The 26673-nt window shown below is 40.6% G+C and overlaps 1 protein-coding gene across 7 annotated transcripts in view; it reads left to right on the top strand.

The window, feature by feature from the left end:
* The window catches only part of TNS1 (tensin 1), a 271239-nt gene that overhangs the window by 110149 nt on the left and 134417 nt on the right, over nt 1-26673 (top strand). The window contains exon 1 of one of the 7 annotated variants that reach the window (XM_072417973.1): nt 17425-17733. The exons of 5 other annotated variants lie outside the window; for them this stretch is intronic. The gene's annotated coding sequence lies outside the window, so the exon portion shown is untranslated. One more of the 7 variants, XM_072417972.1, reaches the window with a different exon arrangement.

Genomic DNA, 26673 nt, shown 5'->3' with positions numbered 1-26673 from the left:
ATTACTAGGTAAGAGCAGGAAGAATGAGGTGTGTATGGCATCAGCTAGTAAAACCCCTCTCCCCTGGGTCATGAGCAGTATACCAATCTCAACCTAAAGTGTAACTTTTGATGTGAACACCTTGGCACAAGTAAATCAGCACTTGTTCCAACTTAATCACCCCTCTGGGTGATTTATGAGCATTGCAAATATTTTAGCAAACTTTGTTGCAGATTACTACAATTTGCTGAAGATATTGCTCCATGCTATTTCCAGACCGATGTGATTTACCTAACTGATTCCAAAGCAACTTTTGCTTTAACCATAACAAGGTTTTCTAATAATTTTCAAAAGTATTTCTTTTTTGGGTTGAAAGGGTAAAGATGGTACAGAACTCAAGTCAAGACTGTATGGTTGTCTGGATATCCATCCTGATGATCAATCAGTCATATGATCAAGTGTTTTGGAGCTGTCACCAAATCCTCCAATTATTATTACACAGTATTTAAATAGCGCAGTTATATTACGCAGAGCTTTACAAAGTCCATAGTCATGTCATTAACTGTCCCCCAAAGGAGCTCACAATCTAATGTCCCATACCATATACCATATACCCATAATATACCATAGTCATATGTCATTGCTACAGTCTAAGGTCAATTTGGAGTGAAGCCAATTACCCTAAATGCATGTTTCCGGAATGTGGGAGGAAACTCATGCAAATACTGGGACAACCTTCAAACTTCATACATATAGTGTGCTGGCTGAAATGCGAACCTGGGATCCAGCACTGCAAAGACTAGAGTGCTAACCTCTGAGCCACCAGGCTGCCCCCAATGGCTCTTCCTGTTCCAGTGACAGATGTCTAAAATGGAAATTCTCTTTGCTTTATAGGGATTTTACTTCCTATGTCACTAGGAAATCGAAGAATAGTTAAAATGGTATGTCACTAGGAAAAGTCTCTATTGGGACACACACAGCTCTTAAAGCGGTACTAAATTCTGATGTACTCACGGTTCCCCATTAAATTGCGTGGGCCACGTTCTTACTTGCTGTGATGTTCAGCCACTTTGATTGGCCAGGCCAGAAAGATGTAACTTCCATGCAGGTGTAGATTTCATTTATTCAATGGCTAGGGAAGCCAAGATGTGCCAGGTATCTGATCAAACAATTTTGATACAGGAAGCAAGCGATCAGGCAGGTAAAAATAATTATTACAGAAGGCCTATTGCCTTTTCCTTTCTGCAATAATGCCCCACCTGATCACAATTTTTTTTTACTTCACTTTAACTTGTCTACTCTCTCCAAAAAAAAATGTTTTTTATTATTATTCCAAATATTAATATTATTATTATTATTATTATTAATAATAATAATATTATTATTAAAGAACAGAACTTATATAGCGTCAACATATTGCGCAGCGCTGTACATTAAATACATATAGTGTGCAGACTGATAAATACATTACACTGCTGCATCTCATCCTTAGTAAGGGATCAATGCCAGGGATCTTTGAGCAACAGAATACTTCTCACTGCCTTGACACGCAAAAACTTTTTTTCCACTGGCTGTGGAAGTGGCTGGGACTGCTGGGGTTTGTAGTCCACATGTTGCCGGAGGGTGAAGGGTTCGCCAAACTCTTCACTTATGTCAAGTGACCCTGTTAAGCATCTGAGCATGAAGAGGTGATGTCTTTGCCCAGAGGGCTCTTATTATTAAAGGTTTGCCAGGGAGAAGTTTGTTCCCTTTTGTTCTCTTAGTGTCTTTCCTGCTCAAAGTGCAAATTGTTCTATTTAAGCAAACAAATACTTTCATTATTGTTGGGCTACAGTCGCAAGTGTGCGAGCGCTAATCTCCTTTAATGATAACGTGCCTGCCATATTACATAGTTTCAGAGTCAACAGTGCTAGAATTCCTTGCCCGAGGCGCCAAAACTCACTCACCTTTGATGGCATACATCTCCCTTCCAGCTATGAAAACAATTGCTCTTAAAGGGAACCTGACAACCACCTGGCAACTCATTTTCTGCCAAAAATAAAAAATGAATAAAATAAACTTTTTGCCTTAGAAAACTTTTTTTTTTTCTGTAAAAAGCATCTATTTTAGTTGGAGTAGGGGCTGATTTTCAGCAAATTTGCTTGATTGTGTCATCTCTCAGCTTGTCTTCACTGGGCAGCATGGTGGCTCAGTGCTTAGCACTTTGGCCAGTTCCCAAGTTCAAAAGGCTAGGACATTATCTGCATGGAGTCTGCAGGTTCTCCCTGTGTTTGTGTGGGTTTTCTCCCACATCCCAAAAACATGCAGTGACGTTTACTGGTTTCCCCCCAAAATTAATTTCAGACTGTATTAAAGACATATGACTATGTTAGGGACATTACTTTGTGAGCCCCTTTGAGAGACCAGACCGCTAGTGACATGACTATGGACTTTGTAAAATGCTACATATTATGTTGGCGCTATATAAATACTGTGTAATAAAGTAAATGGTGACTCTGAATGATGCCTGAACAATAATGGCTCCATCTTAGCAGCGGGGCTCAAAACCCAATAGAAGACTCAGAAAATAATTATGCTTTTTAGGGATCCTCTAGGGGGCAGTAATGAAGGCTCCAGGTTTTTTAAACTATTTGCAGGGATTTTCCAGCCTGACCAGTTCTTCTCTTTGCTCAGGAGAGGGTATTAAATGTAGAAACGATGCTTAGTCCTATCACTGTCTTCCTTATCACCAAGGAAGCTTGTTGTATCTAACTAGCGTTGAACTAATGCTGTGAAAATGGACAATATTCTTATCTACATGACAGCAGCAGGTGAGCATCTACAGTAAAGTTTGCTCGGATCCACAAAATGTGTACAGTCGAACTGCAAGGATTTTCTTTCTACATAATGAAAATGGAATTTCAGTTTTCAGCTCCTCCCCTAGAACAACAAGTTCCATTTTGCTAATGAAAAAAAAGAGGACCACCCACTTGCTATATTGTTATTTTTAGCTCTATTACTGCGCCATGAAGCTTTCATGCATTTTGGCTGCAGCTACCGCACTGTACCTGGCCACGTTACCCTGTAGCTGAACAGTACCCACTGTACGCAACGTCGCTGCCAGGGCTGATTTACTGATGGTTCTTGGCCCCCGTTCACTGGCATATTTTCATTATTTCTTTTTCCAAGTTTTACCCTTATTTAGCTTTGTGTCAGATTCCTGAAGGTGAAACAAGTGGCTGTTGTAAAGACTTTTACTGGATCCCGGGAGAGGTTTTTTGAAGTGCTGTTGGCACAAGTATGAAAATGCCTCCTTCAAGAGGACACTTGTGAAATGTGATCGCCGCGGGCCAGTTATGGCGGAGGTCTGCAGTGCGTCTTCAGAAGCGGAGTCGTAAATCAGTCCTTCACACCCTCAGAAAAGCAAATATATATTCATGGAGGACTTGGAGCCTAAATGATTTCACTTTAGTGCAGTTCAGTACAATGCCAGGGAACAAAAAATCGGCTGTTACATTTTAGCAAATATGCCTAAAGCAGCCTTTCTCTTTTTACCTTTTTTAACATGAGGGTACCTCAATATCTTTCAGGTCTTCAGGGAACCCCTTCTATAACCACTATATCCACAGGTCACAGTACAGATAGATGCTGGTCATTGGGAAGAATGCCTCTTACATTGCTGGGCATTGGGAAAAATGTCACCCTTACAGATAACCAAAAAGTTCATTGGTGTCAGTTAACTTGCTCTAGTAGGCACAAACTGTACATTGCTTAAGGAACCCCTAGCAACCCCTAGCAGAACCCTGGTTGAGAAACACTGCCTTGAATCGTTGGAACACTTTTAAAAAATTCTCTATCCTCTGTGTAGGATTGGATTATATTGGAGCAAAAAGGGTAAAAGAATAATGAATACCGTTATTTTATTATTTGCTTACCCATTAAAGGTAAAGTGATGCATAGACTGTCTTAACCCCCCCAAATTGTGTTGTAAATTTTGGTTCAGCTGGTTTTCTTTTCAGAATTATGGAACTGCTATAATCTGACCTCACTGATCTCCATTGCAATTAATGCCATACTCCTTGAGGGATGTAGTAAAGCCTGATTGGCTGATAGCAGTGCTCCTTCTTTGCCTGATTAGCATCCTGCTGTTCAGGAATCATAACAAGGCAATCCAAAGACAGAGCAAGGAACTATATACATATATATAAATTAGGGTGTAATTAATTATAACATGTCGTGTTGGGGAGTTAATGGGCCTTAGTGTCCAATCAGCAGGTTGGGGGTTTGTCTATGACCATGCTGGGCTGTTAATGTGATGGAGGTCGGGAAACTCACTGCCTACAGCAGGCAGGTTGTCGGAGTGCCCCTATATAATGAGTAACTTCACTGCATTACTAATGATGCAATCTCATTTCAAATTTTAGCTTTGTATCATTTTTTAAAGGTAAAAATGGCAGCTGTGAATGCTTTACTGGATCCTGTAAGAAGATCCTGTGTTGAAGTGCTGTTGGCACAAGTTATAAAAAACATTTAAGGGTGTATTCAATCATGACTTTTAATTATTAGCAGGCTGGGGGTGTCCTTGACCCCAAGCTGGGCTGATGATTTCATAGAGCCAACAGTAAGCAAGTTATTGGAGTGCCCCCATACAGCGTCCATCCAAATGCATCATTTAGATTAGTCCATGAACATGAAATATCAGCAATCATTTCTCACATGTGTTTACTTCAGCAGTAAATTTATGATACCTCGAAGATTAACGTTCATCATTGAGCAGCTCCACGAATTGCTCCTTACACTTGTCAGGATGAATTTGTTGAAGACTGAAAACAGCCGAACAAAAATGTTAATCCCATCAGGTCTGTGTTCTTTCTCACAGAGCTGGGTCACCATTCTGGGTTGTAGTTGTATATTTTTTCAATGTCCAATTTTTTCAATGTATATAGCACAAGAGGGCTTTCTGCATTGCTGGCCATGTAGGCTATAGAGCAGGTCCTAAGTAGCCCTAGGTGGGATCACTATAGTCTTAGGGTTTGTATAAATTAAGTATTTTTCTGCTTCTTCGAGGAAAAGCAGCTCAAAGCATCTCCAAATCAAAACTAAGGAGCTCAAAAAAAGGGCAAAGTGATGTAAAAGCACATTGCCTTTTGTGTGAACCCCATGTGCAAAAGCAGAGAATGATTTATTGGGGACTGATGGATTTATTATAAATAATACACATAGAAATAGTAAGATAGGGGCTAATTGCCCTTAATATATTTTAAAGTCAATGGTGCCAACCTGCTATTGCAAATAGTACAAAAAACATGGGAGCCAAAGAGGCATAGAAGAAGAGAGCACTAATTTTAATTAACGCTCATAATAAATACTGTGAGTAATTATGATAGCAAATCAATCAGGTTTGAGTTAAGTATAGTGTATTATAAACTCAGGCCCTGCTTAATTCTTTGTAGTGCAGCAAGGGACAGATTTCTCAAAAGGCCCCTCAGGCCTTGGCCTAGGGGCCATGATAAATGAGGAATGGCATTTGTTCGGTTCCTGGCTTACACATAGCTGGATGTTTAGCTTCTTTAAACCCTATTTTCTCAGGAATGGGGGGGATGTAGGGACCTGAAGATGTAGTAGTAAGAACATGTTCCCTTGGATATCTGTTGCATGAATTGTATTTCTCTTGGCCTAAGGTAGAAAAAAAGTATAACTCCTGATCTCACTGCAAGCCTACCAGACATCCTAAAGTGGACCTAATATTGTAAGATAATGCAAGCTGCCATTTATGTTCTTGTTGCCTGGTTGGTGTACTGATCTTCAGCCATTCATAGCCTCTCAATCGCTGACTCAGGTGATACTTGTGGCACAACTTGTAGGACCATTAGCTGAATCCTTGTTTGACTGAAACCAAGAAATCAGCTTTACATCCAGGCAACTGGCATTCTATAAAATACATTTAGCAATGGTAGCTTCCATGGTCTATCTATGATTAGTCTGCTTTAAAACAATAGACTGTCATCGTTAATGACCAACTCCATTCAAATTTTTGTTTTAATAAATTGGACCTCTAGCAGCATTAAACAACAAAAAAGCAGTTGCAGTATCAATAATACTCACCTTTAATCTGGAACTTTTCTGTTCAGAACTCCCTCTTCATATGGTGGGTGTCAGACATCATAGGCCCACCCCTGAGGGAGCTTCACTAGACCGCCTGCCACTCACAGTGTATGAATGCAGAAAAAGGCATCCACATCATGCCAATGCTAGTTTCTGCATCACTGATGACCTCCAACTGATGGGGAAGATCGGTAAAGAATGAGGACCTTGGACATTACACGTCTGGCTTTATTATTGGAACACACACACATTGCTGGAAGCCTCGTCAGAAAATGGAGGCCAGACAGAAGGGCTTTTTCATTTCTGTGAAATAATTATATTGTGATTTTGTAATGGCGACATGTGCAATTAAAGTATAATTTCACTCCTACATGTTTCCATAATGACCAGTTATTATAAATATGGAGTAAGTAATGTGAAGTGTAATAGCAATCCTTGAAATACACAATCATGGCTGCTTCTGCTAAATTTTTCCATAATGCAAGGCTACCAGGAATCAGCGGTCAGCTACTGTAAGTTGTCCAGCTCGGATTACCTGCATGAACCTAACCAGTTTCTGTATCACTAAAGTTTTGTAATAAAAATTTATAATAAATTTTAGATAGCATAGATGGCATTCCTTCCTGTCTCCTAGATAACTGCATTTCATGTCTGCTGCTTTTTTTCCTGTAAAGATTCACCTAATCTGCATTCTTGGATCTGAACCGCTATGTAAATCCATCTCACAAGACCTGGCTGGGGACCAGACATAAGACAGAGATGTTCGGGGTGTCTAATCTACTTAGGGAGGGGATGGTTCTGTTTGTGGGGATGCATTCCCAGGATTCTGTAATATTAATATGTATCCTGCTGATTAAAGGAAAATTATATCTCTTTTCACAAAAATGTAGCTCTGTAGGGAGGTATTTTGGGGTAGTGTGCTGCAATGATAAATGTATTCATTTCATTTTTCTGCATATTGATAATCTGTTACAAATTAATGTAGTTCAAACTAAGCATATGGTGAAAGTGGAGGTGGAGGCTTTTCTTCAGTAAAAACTGTGTGTAGGATCCTTGAATTGAATTCTGTGATGGAGAGATCTTTATGATAGATGGCCTCATTGACCAATAAGGAAGCTTGAAATGGAGTGGAGTCACACTTAGACTTTGTTCACACAAGTGATTCATCGTTCGTGATTAGAGATCATTTACTACACATGGGGAACAGATCAATCTCTATGAATTATCATGTAGTACTAATAATAATAATAGCACTGTAAATACTAATAAATGCATATTGTTCCAAAGTTTCAGGGCCGAACAAGTGGGGGGTACTTCTGTACTGGGCCCTGATCAAAAGATCTTGACTTTTACAGTGTTGGAATGTAAGTTTACCTAGTATGTGGCCCACAAATTTCTAATGGGGGCCTTGCAAAGTTGTCCTCAAGGGCTTGTTTAAAGCCCCCTTTCTTACACTAGATGTCTGTAGGTTGATTATAGTTCTATTTAGATTGTAAGTTCTGCAGGGCAGGGTCCTCTTCTCCTTCTGTGTCACTGGCTGTATCTATCTGTCATTTGCACCCTCTATTTAATGTACAGTGCTGCGTAATATGTGGGTGCTCTATAAATACTATTTATTATTATTAATAATAATAATAATTATTATTATTATTATTATAAGTCAAAATAGGTGTATAAAGGTTCAGCAGTCATATGGCTGGACATACTGATATATGTAAAAGTCTTTAACCTACAACTCCTTGAAACTGGCAGAGGTTTCCTCCTATCTTTCATTCTTTCATGCTTTAACCTATACTTAGCTTCTGCAATAAACACTCCTGAATTCACTTACCCTATCAGGAAAAGTCTGGTCACCTCTTACAAAATCAGCACCTCTTCTGAAATACTGTGCTTTATTAGGGGGCTCTTCTTCCTTCTTTTTTTTTATTTTCCTTCCTTCCTTTTTTAGATTGCTTCTGTATTAGGTGGTTCCGAATTTATTTACCTGTTGACAGGGGTGGACCAGTCATCCAGAACAGCACTATCCTCTTCTGAAATACATTGTTCTGCTGTGAACATACTTAGAACTCTCTTTTCTCTCTCTGTTCTTGGGTATAAACTAATTGTGTTAATAATCTCTTGGTCATGTAAGATGAAGACAAATGTCCTAAGTACAGAGGTCATGCCAGTGGGCTCATCCATATTGTATTACGCTAATATATGTCTTCAGGAACCAGCAAGTTGCATCTTGCCATAGGCTGGTTGTAAAGTTCAGCAGTGGTAATGATTTATAGAATGGCGGGGTAAACAGGCAGGGAGGGACCCGGGCATAAGCTGGCATGGGATCCTGGCACAGTAGTGTGCAGGGATTTACATTGCTGAATGAGGATAGTTGAGCGGGATTAAAACTGGAATAGTGGCTTTGTTCAACCAAGTTCACTCGCAGTTTAAGGTGAGTGGCTAAAGAGAACCTGTTCAGCCAAATGTTTCCCAAATGTTGCCTGGTCAGCTTTAGAGTTAAGTTTACCATAAGGTAGCACTGGTGGTAGGCTTGGCAACAATAGGCATTTGTGCAGATCTGATTTGAAGTTTCCCTGATGAACTGACCATGTTGGCTAAGAAAGGTCCAGGGTCCTGAAGCAGTGGCATACTTTGCACCCCCATGTATGCCCCTGGGTAGCATGTCACCCTCAGTGCAATGAGATGGGTACTGAAAGTTACCAATACCAAGGTTCCAATGACAATGTCAATGGCCAATACATGAATGTAGATTCTTATAACGCAGTTGCTACTGACTCATTTAATCCATCTGCTGTGGGTCTGAAGGTCGAAGGCTCTGAATGTTTCACCTGGGGGGTGACAACAGCTGTTTTTTTTAGCAAGCACTGCGTGTTTCGTTTCATTTGGCTCATCTGCTAGTCACCTCAGGGTGTGAACACAATGCTTGTGCGCTGATTTTCCCATTGTGATACTTCGAGTTCAGAGCCTATTTAAGAGGTCCCTGTCACCAGGAAAGTAACACAAGACACATCGCATTCCAAACAGGAGGCATTTTCTGTGCTGGAATGTCTCAGCAGGCCAAGGCTGCAAATCTTATATCTGTAGATGTTCTATCAGCATTTCTGCCCCAAGCGAGATCCCTTCTGCATACCTTGCAACATTTTAAAAGGAACCCGTCAGTATAGAAATATGGAATCTGCCACTGCTGACCTGTTTTGAATAGTCTGTTATCCTTATCCTTTCTTTGCTATTTGGTAAATCACTGACCTGGAATAAGCACATGATTTGTCTGGATTCATCATATGAATTGCTAATAATTGAACAAAAATAACAATGAAAGCTCTGGAGTATGCACCTAAAAAGGTGGGGGCTTCCATTTGTCTTTCCTGACAGGTTCTCTTTTCTCACTCAAAGTGGGCCTATCATCAGATATATTTAAGTGCAGCGTACAAGTAATGTAAGTGTAGCACTTAAAGATATGTAACAGCTCTTAAGGAGATCACAATACTCTCCCTGACAATTACTTTTTTCCAAAATAATGGTGTAATTTGTGTTAGGGCATCATCCAGAGTCACTAACTTCTTCCTGGATTAAACCAATGTTACACACCTTTCCCCATTCCTTTCAAGGGTGCTGCCATCTTCTCTTCCCTTAGATCATCTTCAACCATCCTGATTGGCCAGGTTGGGATGCAACAGAGGAAGCTGTGATTGCTGGGTATCCTGGTAACCAAAACTGAGCATACACAGACCTCATTTCTGCCAGAAACCTGGAGCAATAAAGTAGGTAGGGAGGGTTGTTGCAGAAGGGACATCGCCTGTCTCTTTCTGCAATATTGACAGGCCTGATTGTGGATTCTTAAAAGTGGAACTTTAGATTTGCTTTAAAGGAATTGACCTGAGAAACGGCTTTCTGTGCAGTGGAACAGTTCCACTTGAAGACATCAGACAGTCATGGGTTGGGGATAGTTTAGGACAAAATGAAACCCTGGAAAAATATGGGCCCAAAATGTACATCATTCCTGCACCCTGTGATTTAGGGCCCTGGAGAAGCTGGGGGCCCTGGGCAGTTGGCCATTTTTTCTCTACCTAAAACCAGCCCTGATCCTGGTGCTCCTGCAGCCTTATGCTGACAAATGTGTTGCCAGTGTGCTGTCCTTCTTTCTTTACAGAAAAGCTGCTTGAGATGTTTCTCTAGTTTGCACTCTTCTCTCCATGCTGTCATTTATTATTTCCCCCAATCTTGTCATCAGCTGACCATTTTTCAGTAGTTGCAGGCCAAACCAAACAGTACCCATTGGCCTTTTATTAGCCCTATTAACAAACCAACCTTTTACCCCGATAGACTATTTGGCTAAAGTTCTTGGTAACAGTAAATGGGATGATCCCTGCCAGGCCTGTTTATACAGCTATATAAACATGCACAGTGACCAGCTGTATCACAGCCTACAATTAGCGCCGCCGCTGTGGGTGAACCGACTTTTCCTAACATTACACTGCGACCACATAACGCTCAGATCTGGCCAGGGCCCTGCAAGTGTATGAGTTCCCAGGAGTCTGTGTATGGAAACTTTGCCTAACACTTGACTCGCAGAGCGGACTAACCGCCGGGGGAGATAATAGGAGTGCAGAAGATACTCCTTCATTATCCCGCCATAAAAGAGACCTCTGAGGAAGTGTTTGCCCCGTTGGCAGTTCATCTAGAATGACCTGAAGGTGGGAAAACAGTGAATTGATTGTTATGAGTTGAGTGAATGAGTGTCAGTACTTTACTGACATGATGAGTGCAGTGACATGGCGAACTAAGCTTCCTACTGCATGAGAAAAATGAAAAAATGCTTTAATCCTGTTTTTCCCAGAATTTTCCTTCAGTTTCAAAATTGTCTAATCCCACGGTGCTTTACAGAACCCAGACTTTTTCATTAACCCTCTGCAAAGGAGCTTACAGTCTAAAACCTCAGGCCTCAGTGACATTGTAAGAACATTAGTGAGCATGCACTGCAGTACTGATCAGCCTGCAATATGGCAACTGTGCAGCAAGGTAACAAACTGCAGCAAGGACTAATTTGTGTCATATATTGGTGAATGCAATCCAGACCTGTACCGACAGCTGTGTTTCTCAGAGCAGGGTCTTCTCCTCCTCCTGTGTCATTGTCTGTATCTGTCTGCCATTTGAAATGCCTATTTAATGTACAGCGCTTCGTAATATGTTGGCGCTATATAAACCCTGTTTAATAATCATGATAATAATGTACGATTTTAGACCCAGTGATGTCATCAGTAGGTCTCTGTGCTTCTCTACACAATGCCAACAAGGCGTTGAATATAGCTTCTTGAGATCTAGAAGCTGTGATATAGCCCACATTTGATGCTGAGTCCCTATAAAAGAACTGAAATCCAATAAATGAAAAAGTTGGGTTCGAGTCAGTCAGGATAGTGAGGCAGGGGCTGGATAATGCTGGGCATCCTCCATCCAAGATAAAGTGGGTTCAATCTGCAGTTTTTAATGTGTGCAGTGTGCAGTGATATCAAAGGAAACAATTTCGGTCCAGGAGAGGAGGTGCTACAATTGTACAAAACTGAGAGGAGACTGGAGGGCAGAGTTATTGAAGGGAGGGCAGATTTAATGAAGGGTGGGCTGGAGTTCAGCTTGAAGCATTACAAAGTTCTTACTGTTGATATAATATTTATATGGAGGTACTTAGACTTTATATACCTTCATCTCAGCTGCAAGATTTGAATTTTAATAGCAAATGCATCTGATGGGATCTATGAAAAATCTTTGATTGATTAGGTCTCTTTCAATCTCCTTCTAATGGATCACTCAGCATTGTTTAGAGAAGCTCCTCTGAGTGTGGTCATCGCATAGTAAATTCTGAGCAAAGTCTATAGAGTATAACCCAGCATTTAAAGAAGAATGAAACCTTGATCAGATTACTGGATTAGCTAGCTATTAAATAGGGGGCCAGTGTAATATTGTTACATCTTCATACTAGCAGCACAGTGGCTCAGCGGTTAGCACTCTGGCCTTTGCAGCGCTAGGTCCCAGGTTCCAATTTTGGCTAGGACACCATCTGCATGGAGTTTGTAAGCTCTTCCCGTGTTTGTGTGGGTTACCTCCAGATACTCCTGTTTTCTCCCACATTCCAAAAACATGCAGTTAGATTATTTGGTTTGAGGGACAGCTAGTGATATGACTATGGACTCTGTACACAGCTGGGTAATATGTCCATGCTATATAATAATTGTTATATTGATACATAGTTGCTGGGTCACTTACTGTTTGAAGCCTTGAAAACCATGCACACTACTGTAGCTATTTTTTCCCTTTCTTGTAAAGTTGAACCCCAGACAGATAAATTGTAGCTCTAATAATTTATCAATGAATTTATTTTTCTTATAAATACCTGAATTTGACTTTAGAGGTATTGAGAAGAAGCAGCACAAGGAACCAATCATCTCACATGGTTGCATAGAACATGCCAACAGAAGTGGGTGGAGGGCGCAAAGTGATAGAGAGGTGAATTCCGCACACTGCTGCTTTTCTTTTAACTGTCTGTAGGATCTCCTGGGCTCAGAGGAAAGGGGTAAATTATCGGTCATCAGAATGAGAACAATTTATGGGGGAAAATAACTACTGCAGCAAAGAGTTTTGGGAAAATATTTTAGGAAAAAGACCTTTTTTATCTTTTATTGGACTGTTTATCTTGTTATTTTTGGCTAGAGTTCTGCTTTAAGCATAAAGACTTCAGCCCTGACCCATCAAATATGGTGATAAAGATGAAATTTGCATTTTGCAATCTCACTGATAAAAATACCAAAAAAACTCCAGCACTAAAATTATTTTATAACTGCAGATTGGCTTCTGTGTCTATATTTGCTATGCCTAGCTTAATACAGACTGCAGCCTCTATCACTAATGTTAAAAAACTCACCCTGACTACCTGACAGCACCAACCATCAAGCCAAAAATTTTCATTCTACCATTAATTTTTCATGAATGAACAGTAAAATCTTAGGGCGCTCTTTGTGTTATCTGTGGTCTGTTTACCAGCGATAGGAAACCTATGATAACGGTCCGCTTTACAGTCCATTAAGTAATAACCGGATATGTACAAAGCACTGATTACATTTACAATAGGCGGTGACAAGATTCTTCCCTTTTTTTTCTCAGAAAGAATTATTAAAAATTTCAGCACCCCCAGAACAGCAACAGCTTAAAGGAATTGGTGCCAAATCCCTTAGGGGTCCCATAATTAAGGACCCCTCCCCCTCATTAACATCAAGGGGGTGTGTTGTAGTACAAGAGGAGGGACAACACTGCTTTGGAGTCCTCTATTTCCAAAAAAAAAAGATCTTTTTTTTTCTATTTTCCAGAGGTTTGACTTTCTTGACTTTTGGGATAAGTCCCGTCTACATGCATTTGCTCCTATAGTGCAGGAGGAGAAGGAAAACCCCTAAGACTAGGTATACACGTCAGATGAATCTCGTCCGATATCAGCCCTGAGGCGATTATCGGATCTAGTGTGTGTACAGCGCTCGTTATCTGTCATTCCGACGACCCCTCTGGCGGATCCATGGACGACAAACGAGGAACGATCATAATGAAAGTAAAGCTGCGTACACACTTGCAACTTTTGTCGTTGGAAAGGATCTTTCACGATCCTTTCCAACGACAAGGGGCTGCAAGATGCATGAACAGTGCTGTACATACAGCACCGTTCTTGCTCTATGGAGAGGGGAGGGGGAGAGCGACGGAGCGGCACCCTGCTGTGCGCTCTCCCCTTCCCTTTCATTAGGATCGGGTGTCGTCCATCGTCCGTGGATCCGGCAGGTCGGTCGGTGTTGACGATGGACAACACCGACTGTACACACGGCAGATTTTCGCCTGATAATTGGCCGATGCCGATTATCGGGCGATAAAAATCTGCCGTGTGTACGTAGCTTTAGAGGGACAGAGCACAGCGGGGTGCTGCTCCGTCATTCTCCCCCTCTCCAAAGAGCAGAATAGTGCTGTAAGTACAGCGCTCATTCATGCATCGTGCAGTCTTTTGTCGTTGGAAAGGATCATGAAAGATCCTTTCTAATGACAATTATTGCACGTGTGTACCCAACCATTTAAAGAAGCTAACGCTGGAGCTATTACTGGTAATCAAAGGTAGGTGTAGGTAGGCAGCTCATAAGTAGAACCTTTACAAATGTAGGATGGGTGACAGGTGCACTTTTTTAATCTATATCCTTGTAATGACACTTATATAATAAATCAGTTGCGTACATTTTATTTACAGCTCCAAAGCTGCTGCAGATAACAAGTCAGTTTGATCAGTTTGCCTATAACTCTGGATTAGACAGGAGAGCCATTGGCTGCCCTGGGTCATAGCTGTACCAACAAATGTCTCCTTCTGTGATAGGTGGGAGAGAGGCAGCCTAACCCAGGCTCTGTTATTGGGAAAGGTAGGAATGTTACCTGGGGGGGTGGAATACCAGTGAGATTACTGTGATTCCTCTCCTGCAGGCCGGAATGTGTCTGCAGGAACACAGGTGCTCTGCGGGGGGGTAGCTGGGTGTCTTTGTAGGGGGAATGTGTGACTCAGGAGTTGTGTGACATTGTGTGTGCATAGTGGCTTATGTTTACTACACCTCCTCAGGACAGCTCACCGTTCAGGTCTGATGCACATTATGAGTAAAGGAAAACAGAATCAACTTAAAGAGAACCTGTCACATAATAAAGCCATTATTATTATTATTATTATTATTATTATTAATAAACAGGATTTATATAGCGCCAACATATTACGCAGCGCTGTACAATAAATAGGGAATGCAAATGACAGACTAATACAGACAGTGATACAGGAGGAGAGGACCCTGCCCCGAAGAGCTTACAATCTAGTAGGTGAGGGAACTTCACACACTATAGGATGGGAAATATGTAGTGGTGGTGTGTAGTGGTAGTTTCAATTGACAGAAGAAGACGGGTAGGCAAGTTTGAAAAAATGGGTTTTGAGCGCTCTTTTAAATGAGCAGAAAGTAGGAGCAAGCCGAATAGGACGAGGAAGACCATTCCAGAGAGTTGGAGCAGCTCTAGAGAAGTCTTGTATCCGTGCGTGTGATGAGGTTATGAGTGAGGAAGTCATTAGTAGGTCATTGGAGGAGTGGAGAGAGCTGCAGGGGGAGTATTTTTTAACCAGGTCAGAAATGTAAGTGGGACAATAACTGTGTAGGGATTTGAAGGCAAAGCACAGGAGCTTAAATTTGATTCTAAGGTGAAATGGAAGCCAATGGAGAGAACTACAAAGAGATACAGTGGAAGAGGAGCGGAGGGAAGGATGGATGAGTCTGGCTGCAGCATTCATGATAGATTGTAGAGGAGAGAGTCGGGTTAGTGGAATACCAGCGAGAAGAATGTTACAGTAGTCCAGACGGGAGATGATGAGAGCATGTACAAGGAGTTTGGTGGTCTCAGGGGACATTGCAGCAAAGTCCATACCTGAGACAAAATCCCACTTACACTGGAATTCCGACACTTCTGGGAATGACGGTCCCCTGCGGAGACCTGCACATTAAATAAGGGACTTTATGCACCCAGCACTATTTTGTGCAGAAAGTGTCCATTCCATCACAGAGATCCAAATACTATCTAATCTTCTCCATCATAACATGGTGGATAATGCTGCACAATGATTGTGTTTTCCTGTCCTTCAGTCCCACTCATCATACTTTACAATCCATATAAATAAGCATGGCGAGACCAGGAGCCATCCTGCAAGTCATGCGTAGTCATGCCTTTTACACCAACTTTACCTGGCTTGGTAAATGTCAAAGTCAGAATAATTGGCACGGATAAGTGGAAAAAACATTCCAGCCTTTGGGGGCAGAGAAACTCAAAATTCCTGGCTGCCGACCATCTCACTCCAGGTGAAATACCTTATGTCCTCCCCGTTCTGAGGAGTGTGGAACACTGGGAGTGAGACTGCCAAGCTCTGAGCAATGAAAACTGTAACTACTACCATGTAAGATTACTTCAAATGGTATCCAAAAGAATGTATGTAACATGATCCATGGCTGCACAGAAAATGATACATGTGACATTTACTTACCTGCACTGTTATCCTCTTTTTCCTTATTATTAATATTACACAATATTTATATAGCGCCGACATATTACAAAGTCTATAGTCATATCACTAGCTCAAAGGGCCTCACAATCTAATGTCCCTACCATAGCTATTTTTCTTTTTTTGTTGTTTTTATGCAAATCCAATATAGAAAAACTCACATTTAAATAGACATTTAGTGCAAAAATATCATAGAATAGTGTTCAAATATTTAAATTAAATTCTATACAGTGTTACAAACTCTTCAAGAAGTGATTCAGTGGAGGAAATCTCCCAATTTATTAATATTAATACAATTTATTTTATTTTAGGCAGACCGCTAATAAGTCTGCATCCTGCATAAAAAAATGCCCAGAATATTACAACCAAAAATATGAAAAAAAGTGATAGTGACCCTCCTAAGACATGATAAACATACAACTCACATATGAGCAATCTAGTTTTGCAAAGGGGGAAAGCCAATTAACCTAACTGCATGTTTTTGGAGTGTGTGAGAAATCTGGAGTGTCCTGAGGTAAGCCGTGCAAACCTGCAAACTCGTAAGCTACTAATTAAAGCCAAACTCCATAGTAAATAAATCTTGTCTAAAGCATGTGTACTCTCACTTAAATATTTGAGTGCCTTGTTTGCAGTGCACAATATATAACTTTTCCATTGAAATGGAGCTTCCTGTAATAAAGACCAGTCACTGCTGCTCTCTCTATGTGCATGGTGCCTGGTCTTGTATCCGCCCCCTGCTGTAGTTTTCTGCAGGCAGCCTGTAGTAGGCAGGTCTGCTGGGTCCCTCCCACATCCCTGTTCTCTGTACAGGGTACATAAATCCCAATGGTGTTAAAACAGCTACTTTACAAGGTAATAAATAGGTTTGCCTATTTATTTAGCTTGGGGTTTTTGAGAAGCATCTTGAAATATATTTTTTCTTTAAATGTTGGCTTTGCACTATGTAAGATATGTAAAAATGCTGGTGTTAACATCTGTTGGCTACATGCTGGAAGTTTGCAGGCATTTTAGGGGTTAAAGCACAGGAAACCATCTGCATGTACAGTTTAATTTTCAAACATGTGCAGAAGTGGAGAACCCTCCTCTCCCTCCACCTCTCCCAGCTGTGCTCCCTCCCACCTGGCCAGATCCAGGACTCTACACCCCCTTCCATTCCGGCTATCCTGCTGCTCTCTTCAGCATGAGTGTTGTAATGTTTTTTCCCTACTCTTGGATTCCATGCCCTTTAAGGCTGCACAAATCAGTCAAACAGCCAGGAGTTGTTGTTGGGTGTGTATGTGTTTTGCTTGGAGTGCGCAGTGCTTAAGAGGAAAAAAAAAATTAGAAGCGAATGGATAAGGAGTAATAAGATTCCCCCTCCTCTTCTTCTTCCAGTGTGTTTCAAGCTTGCAAGCTTTTCCATAGTCAGCCCCACGCGGCTCATACACAGGAATACAGCTCTCACTGGCTTGCAGGCACTGCTGATACAATTTTGGAACTTTGTAAACTTTTTGGAAACTTTGGACACTTTGAGTTTTTTTTTGGTCGTCTGCCTGTTGGCACTTGCACAGTGCCCTCTTCACCCCTCCGCCAAGGTGAGATGGGAAAAGGAAGGAGGGGGAGAGTTTAGATTGGGTGTTTGTTTTGTTTTTTCTTTTGCCTGCCCAGATAAGTCTTGGATTTGCCAAGGGGACGGTGGCACCTGGTGGGAGCTGATGCCCAAGGATCTCATTGCTGAGGTGTAAGGTGAGCTGCAAAGGACAAGTGTGTGGCTTTTGTGGTTGTTGGCACCTGTAATTTGTGGCATTCGCATTTGAAGAGTCCAGGTGACAGTGCCAACCTTTGGTGGTAATAGTTGGAACTTGTAGTTCGACAACAGCTGGATAGCAACAGGTCGCCCAATGTTAAGACAGATCTGCAGCTTTTGGGGAACTACAAATTCCAGCCCGCCCTACCTCTCTCTGAAGAGCTACAAACTAACCAACACAATGGATTAATTATTAACTGCAAAGAGAATTTTAATTGCAGAATTACAAATTGTTTATGAACAATTATACAAGCTTTGCCCATGTTGGTTTTTTGTTTTATTCTGCTCAGCAGGTGACAGTGTTAGTAATTTATTCTTACATAGGATATGTTTTGGGAAAGTAATCGATTTTTGGGTGGTGGATTCCCAAAATATGCTGTCACAGATGGCTCACTTATGTAAAGTTATCAATGTGTTTCTGATATATTCGTGCCGTTGTTAGCTCTTTTTCAATTTCATTTTGTGATATGTTCTCTTAAAAAGCTGTGCTAGTGTTTGTGGTTCAGCAGCTGGAGAAAAGGGTCCACATGTCTGTTAGAGCTGGTTAGTATTCAGCTGATGGTATATACCACTGATCTTCCCAGAATAACTTTGACAATGTTTTGGGATCCTATAAGAATTTGTGACATTCCTCGCTGCTCCCTGGAAGCCCTGATGTTCACCTGAGCTTCTGTTTCTGAAATCCCAATTCTGAGTGCATTCTTATCTTGGAATCCAAAAAGTCAGCGGGTTGCGATAACCGGGTATCACAATTAGGGACCTCAAGTGTTAAGTCATTGCTGTGGATCCCTAAGAATAGGTGTGTGATAGAAGTAGAACCCCAAATGTGTATCATAGATGTGAAACCCAAGTGCCAATGGGCATTAGATGTGGACCCGAGTCAGTGTGATATATTGTGGGCCCCAAGTGTCAATGTGACATATTGTACACCCCAAGTATCACAGTGCCATAGTCAATATGTTATGGTTGTGGTCTTCAAGTGTCAGTGTGTCATAGCTGTGGACCTTAAATGTTGGTGTGTCATAGCTCTGGGCCTCAAGTGTCCGTGTGTCATAGTTCTGGACCTCAAGTGTTTGTGAGTCAATGTTCTCCAAAATTTCAATATGTCATTGTCTCATACTTTATACTCCAAGTTCAGTAACTTATTATTCTAGAGGACCAATGTCAATGTGTCATTCTTCTTTATGCCAGTATGGAATAGCATTTGACTCCAGGTGTCCTCATATCATAATTAAGACTTAAAACATCAGTATTCTGGACTCTTTTACTTTTGGACCCTAGGAATGTTCCTGTAATATTGTTTTGAAAGCCCAATATGTAATTTTTTTATTTTTCCCTATGCATCTATTAAATTTATGAACCTCTAAACAGACACATTTACTTAGATTATAGTTCACAATTGTGTTCAAAACTTAGATGTCGTATTATTGATGTATTTTATGTTGTGTTAAGAACAAGTTCTTAATTGTTATACCATTCATATTTATTGGGGTGGTTTATGTAAGTAAATTTCCTAAAACTCGATTTCTAAAGGTAGGGGTTGCTTCCCATCCCACCCTTCCTGAAGACGGACCATCCACCCATGCAATCCCTGGTATGCTAAATTTGTTGTTACACTCAGATTATCATTTTGTGGCTGAAATACGATGGCTGCCAATGGCATTTACCTTCTCTCAGGCTGCGTTATGAAATTTAGATAAACATGGAACGGGTTCATGTGTCACAGTATTATATAATAGTCTGACGTCTGAAAGTAGATAGGCTACAAGGATGAGAACTGGAGATTTACTAACAGTAGTGGTGATTTATATAGTCATTTCAGGGATGGACAGTTCCTGAATGGAGAGTGGCTCTGTTGTGTAAAAAATTGTGGGTGATTTTATGTGATTTATTATTTTAAACCTATGAGTAGAACAATATTAAGGACTGGAGTCTGCTGGTGCTGCTAATTACTATAATCGATTGTAACACAGATGGGAGGAATCGCTGAACATTGAAGAACATACAGTAGCAATTACTTCCTCACGAGTGAAGCATTGCCTGAATCTCTGTGGATAAATGCTACTACATTCAGCTAGTGCAGCCTGTGTCATAGGGAGCCATATATTACATGAGTGCACAAGTGGGCATTGGTAAACAAAACAGAATTTTGGGTGGGGTTCATAGGGGAAAAGTCCATTCTACAAATCCACTGCAAAGAGTGACAGAGCTTAGTAACAAATCCCAAGTGCAGACCACAGTGACAGACCCCTCAGCAGCAAACCTCCAGTGCAGACTTCAATGACAGACCCCTCAGCAGCAAACCTCAAGTTCAGACCTCAGTGACAGACCCCCTTAGTGACAAACCCTCTAAGGCAGACCTCAGTAACAGACCCCCAGTTACAAATCCCCAGTGCAGACCGCAGAGACAAACCTTCAGTGACAGACCCCCCCAGTGACAGACCTCCAGGCAGTCCATTGCTTACTATTTCCAACACTTCTGAATCCACATGTCATTGATGACCAGATGTAAGAACTGGGATAAGCTTTCCCATTCTCCTTTACTTGCACCTGTCACATACTAGCACTGGATCCTGGAACAAGCATTGCAGTTCCAGGTCATGGAGTGGGCCTTCCAAAATCCTGGATTTGGTTCAAGTCTCACATAAATTAGGATAGTTAGTAGGTAAAGAAATATCCAATATTTTTAAGATGTAATTTATGAGGAATAGACGGTAGGGGGATAATCTTCTCCCTTTGTTTTGGAGAAATTGTCCCGAGTTGACACAGCTAGACAAAAAAAAAAAAAAATTGAACCTAAATAAATATAATAATATATTATTCCCTACTGTCTAAAATCCAAAACTTTAAATAATGATTGCAGGATCTAATAATAATCTTCCACGCCAGGAGAATTATCCATGTTTATAAAATTGAAGCCAGGTCAGGGCCATCCTTTTCCAGTTCTGAGTAGAGAATGGAAACACTGGTTGTATATTTACTTTTTATCTTTATGTTGTATACACAAACTTCCTATCTAAATTATTTGGAGGGCAATACCCTTATCAATTTTCAGCCCTTGGCTGAAACATTTGGATTTTAATGGTAATCTGCCACCAAAGGTGTCGATCACCATTTCTAGTGCCTAAACAACCAACAAGATATGGAAAATGCCATTTTTACATCTGTTCTCTGTTGATCCTAATTGATTTCTACCACAGTACTGTTTCCAATCTAATTTGTCTTTAATTCCTCTCTATTGATTCAAAAACATACTGGTGATTAACTTTGAACACAACCAAGCTTGCTTTATTTGCTTGGATTTGATTGGGGTGTGGACATTAAATGTGCGGTCAAGCTATGGGCCAAATGTTTTCTTTAAGGAGTTGTTCCTGCTGGTACTTTATCGGCCTGGCATCAGGTGGTTCAGTCTACTAAAGAATGATCAACAATAACCCCAATGCTCTATCATTGAAATGAATGTGAATATTTATAGGGAGCATTCGGATACATGGCTATAAACGTTCATCCTCCAACATAATGGATCCTTTGTTCCCAGACATTGGTTGTAGCATCTACCTGTGCCTGCCAAGTGCTTGTCAACCACTATAGACATATGGCAACATGGTGGAGGATCAATAATAAAAAGTCTAAACTTTATTGGTCCCAGGTGAACCAAGCCAAGGTGATCACAGAACAGGTAGTCCCAGATACATTTACCATAATTGTAGAGTTGGTTGAAGTAGAATGCTGATTACATGCAGTTAGGAAGCAGTAACCACAAGCCTAAAGCTGACCAGGTTCAAAGCTAAGTAGCTTAAGCAAGTTTTTCCTCAAGAATAATACATTGAAAATCCACCACCTCAATGGCTCCGAATTGTTTACCAGCAGAACCGGGCCAATGTGTCCACCAATAATTCTTATCATATAGCTGTTTATTGATAAGATCTGGGGGGGGGGGGGGGGCTGATTAAACATACTTGTCATTCCTGCAATCCTAAGTAGTGTTTTTGAGCCATTTCCAAACTCATTTGCTTAACTATAGCCTTGCACCCTGGCCCAGGAATGCAGACCTGTCTATCTCCAGATCTCCAGCCAGCCAAAAGTGGAGGTTATGTGCTTACATGTCTGACACTTGTTTTGTGTGTGCCCAAGTATGTGTTCTCCTGTTAAAGCCGATGTTTTATGTGCATTCGAGGACATAAAATGCGGCTGTCAGTCGCGGCATGTTTTTCTCTCTTGTTGTTGCAATGTTGTTGTTGCAAATGTCAAAAAAAATTACAAAAACATTTCTGAACATCTGGGAACTATGCTAAGAAGAACGCAGGGCAGGGTGGGTATCTGGGGCTCCTTGGAAAGCCAACGCTAATGAGTGCAGGAAGTCGCTGTTATTGTTGCTCAGGCTGAATCTTTGGGAAATAATTTAGACATGTTACTGTTTTGAGTTCAACCAGAATGAAAGCAGGATTAGATAAATTGCTCAATCGTGATGCATTTTGTTTTGGAAAATATTTGTGTCGGCATCTGGTTTGTTGAAGACCAAATGTAGTAATGTCATACGCTTATTGGCTTAGGTGAAGTGTAGAAAGCCAAAAATAACCAATCACTGAATTCTTTTGCCTTTTTAAAAAACTTGATATTATGTACCTGTAATATTTTGCTTCTATATATTTTTTGTTTTAGTTTTTTTCAAAAACCATTTGAAATCTACAGCAACTTTCATTCGAACAATCATTCAAAAATGATTTATATTCTATTCTATATTTATTCTGTTTCTAAATGTTTTCACTCAGCGTTTACCAAAGTTCAGTAATTTTTCACATTGGATTTAACTAGAAAAATCTAAAGAATGAATAAAAGTTGTATATTTTCTAAAATCAATATGAAAAAATTTTGGTAAAATGTGTAAAAATCTTGGCTGAAAACATTTATTAACAGATCTCTTAGTATTGTATTTTTATTCCATTTGATTTTTTATCCATTTTTAGTTTTTTCAGGTTAGCAGCCTCATCAAAATACTAATTAACTTCTAATATTGTTAGTAGAATTATGTAAAAAAACTATGTAGGTTCCTATTCTATTATTATAGTTTATATCATTAATAAACAGTATTTATATAGCCCCAACATTATACGCTGCACTGTACAATAAATAGGGGTTGCTAATGATAGACAGATGCAGACAGTGACACAGGAGAAGGAGAGGACCCTGCCCAGAAGAGCTTACAATCTAAGAGGGGGGGAAGTATCACACAATAGGAGGGGGGATATGGAATGGTGAGTGAGTAGTGAGGATTTTAAAAGACAGAAGACCGGTAGGTGATGTTGAAAAGATGGATTTCGAGTGCTCTTTTAAATAAAGTAGGAGAAAGTTGGAGCAAGCTGAATAGGAAGATGAAGATCATTCCAGAGAGTGGGGCAGCTGTAGAAATATCTTGGACCCGTGCGTGTGATGTTAGAGTAAATAAGTAATTATTAGGTCCTTTTAACCATAAAACTTTATTAAAAGTACGCAGAGCCATTTATTAATCTACCTAGATGTCTAACTACTCACCTTACTCTGTCTTATGAAGAAAGGAACCACTGTAGAAAGCCCTTAAAAATGTCAATTTCCAAATATTCCAGTATCAATGCTGAATACTTGTGAAAACAAATTGTTCCTCATTAATCTTGTAGACCTAGTCTTTCCAGACTGCCCTCCGTGGAGTTCATCTTGTCGCCAGATGTATGGATTCTTGCTTACTTGATAACATTAAAAATGAACATGACTTGCTTACCCTTCTTATCTCAACTATTCGATTAGGTAACTTTAAACCCAGCAGAGGGACAAAAACGCCTTTTCGATAGCCTATCAAAAAAATTCCTGTCTGCAGGATAGCGACCTTTGAGTTTCTTGCGGCCTGTCACTTGTCAAGTGGTACATTCAAAAATATCTTAATTGCTCTTTGGCGCACTTCGTTTCCATTAGCAACTCCAAACATATCAGCAGTCCTTGGGCTCGGTTACTTAACTACATGTTGCATTATAGGGTACGGTAATGTTTTCCCAAAACAAGAAAAAAGTTTCTGAGCTGAAAAAACATAGCAGATCAGTCAGAGAACAAGGGAGCTCCTTCAGCCGCTGGCTTGTCCCATCAAGTCTAAAGGCACAGAAAATGTAAAGCTTTCTTTATAGAGATTATAACGTGTGGGCAGCACAGCGACCTTGAGACGTTAGGGTCACAGATTCAATATTGTGCGTGCTCACCCTGTGTATATGTGGGATCCCAATGGGGGTTCTGGCTTTTCTGCACATTCTGGAATGCCACTGTCCCAATTTGGCCTTTTGACAACAAAACCATGAGTTTGTGCATGGTGCATTGGTGTGCCGTTCAGACACATTGGACCTTGAGCTCTCCAAAGCTGTAGAAGATACACTTTCACCAGTGAAGCTGGATGATCCAGCAAACCTGGAATGGATTTTATTATTTTTTAGCATGTGTTTTCTATCCTGGACCAGATCCTATCCAGGTTTCCTGGATCACCCAGGTTTACTGATGAAAGTGTATCCTCTCCAGCCTTGGGGAGCTTTAATAAATCAAGCCCCATTATGGCATTTTCCAATACAATAATATAGATTATCATTGATGAACTTGGGTGATCCAGCAAACTTGGAATGGATTTCTTAAAATCATTTGCAATTATTATAGACCAGATCCATTCCAGGTTTGTTGGATCACCCAAGTTCATCCATGATAATCCTATATTTTCCAGTCATGGAAAGCTTTAACAAATCAGGCCGATTGGGTAATGTGTAAGCGCTTTTTGCTGGGCCCTTTTCTAACCAAAGGCAATGGATTAGTTTTAATAGGGTTTTATGGAAATAATGGAGTTTCCGCATTTTGCTTGTTTTAGAAGGAGCAAACTTATGAGAAATATGTTTCAGAACAAAAGTGGAGTCTTACTGTGTAAGTTTCTGAATTTGATCTGTTCCTTGCAGTCCTTGAACCCCAGAGGTTACAATGATCGAACACACCTGTACAGTACCTGAAGCTATGCAAACGTGCTAACAAGGAACATACTGATAGCAAAGAAGAGCGGAGAGATGAGCTGATCTGCTTCTCTTTTTACTGGCCAATCACAAGCTGGGGGAAGGACAAGACCTGCAAGTGTAACTTAATTGTAATAAAGAAAACATAGGTCCCCTGCCTTGTCAGACAGGACTCTGCTGTGTGTCAGAACTGGACAAATTTACAAATCTTTTGGCAGGTAAAACAGCTCTCATATATGTATTTCTGCTGGAGGACTCTGCAGGCATTGACATCATCTGAGCGTACAGGCCAATGAATAGATGAAATTAGACAGATATCTGTCCCATGTCTGCGTGTGCTAAATGCCACATTGCTCCATTGCAAGCTGACATTTTCTTTTAACGAAATACAGCTTCCCATGAAATATAAATTCCCCCTCAGTCCCACAGACTGTTTACATTTGCCAACCTAGGCAGTTTACTTGGATGAAAAATGACCAGGAGACACGCTAACAACGATATAACCCATATGCTGAATGTAAACAATCTCTTCCTCTGATGTTTCCTGATTGGAATCACTCACATGGGAGATCTGTGTATCTGCAGGGGGTGTGTTTGTGTATATGTGTACAGAAATGAGTGTGCTGGAACTTGTAGTTCCACTGCGGCCAGACAGCACAAGATCTAAAATTTTGTCTTTAAAGGACATTCAGTGTTTTGCTTTTAATCTCAATGGTGGAAACTACCAGTGTCATATAATGTCATTTATTGTGGAATTGGAGAGAATGCAGAGAAGGGCAACAAAACTAATAAAAGGAATGGAGGAGCTCAGCTATGAGGAGAGATTAGCTGAAATGAATCTATTCTCCCTTGAGAAGAGACGTTTAAGGGGGGGATATGATCACTCTCTTCCCCATTTTTCACTTTGAGATCATTACAAAGAACAAGAGGGCACTCTTTGCGTCTGGAGGAAAAGAAGTTTAAGCTCCGGATAAGGAAGGGATTCTTCACTGTAAGGGCTACGAAAATGTGGAATCGGCTCCCTCAGGAAGTAGTTTCCTTAACTACTATAGATTGCTTTAGGAAAAAGCTGGTTGATTTCTAGAAGCACAGAATTTAACTGGGTATTAAAGTTTTAAAGTAAAGATAACCGAGACTGTTGATCCAGGGAACATCTGATTGCTTCATGGAATCAGGAAGGAATTTTTTTCCCGTTGGAGCGAATTGTACCAGGGTTTTTTTGCCTTCCTCCGCGATCAACTGTATCTGTATGGTTTTTTTCTGGGATATGTTTATTTCTTTAGTTTTTGGACTTGAAGGACTTATATCTTTTTTCAACCGGACTTACTATGTAACAATTTATCTTTAGGCCTTATTGCTTTATAATGCAAAGCACAGCAATGCATTGTGTGTCTGTCCGTTCTGATGCTGACCCCCTGTATTGCACTAAATGGGAAAATGCAGAAATGTGTGCAGCATTGCCTTGTAAAGAATGCACTGCAGCACAACACATAAGTGGGAACATCAGACAGAGCTCTTCATGTAAGGTCTTATGTGCTTGGATATTGCACACTATGCGGACTGCATTGCACCTCGTATTGAGGGCCAGGCCTAAGCCCAAATTTTTTATTATTTAGTAGCTAGACTCAGCAGGCTTTCACCCGCATATATAGGTGACCCGCTGGACTCCGGTTTTATACTATGTGAGGACTCCACTGTCTGCGGTCATAATCATCAAATAC

The sequence above is a fragment of the Pyxicephalus adspersus genome, chromosome 7 (genome assembly GCF_032062135.1).
Source record: "Pyxicephalus adspersus chromosome 7, UCB_Pads_2.0, whole genome shotgun sequence".
Classification (NCBI taxonomy): domain Eukaryota; kingdom Metazoa; phylum Chordata; class Amphibia; order Anura; family Pyxicephalidae; genus Pyxicephalus; species Pyxicephalus adspersus.
Note: the sequence above shows the minus strand (reverse complement) of the source record. Positions and strands in the feature narration are given on the sequence as shown.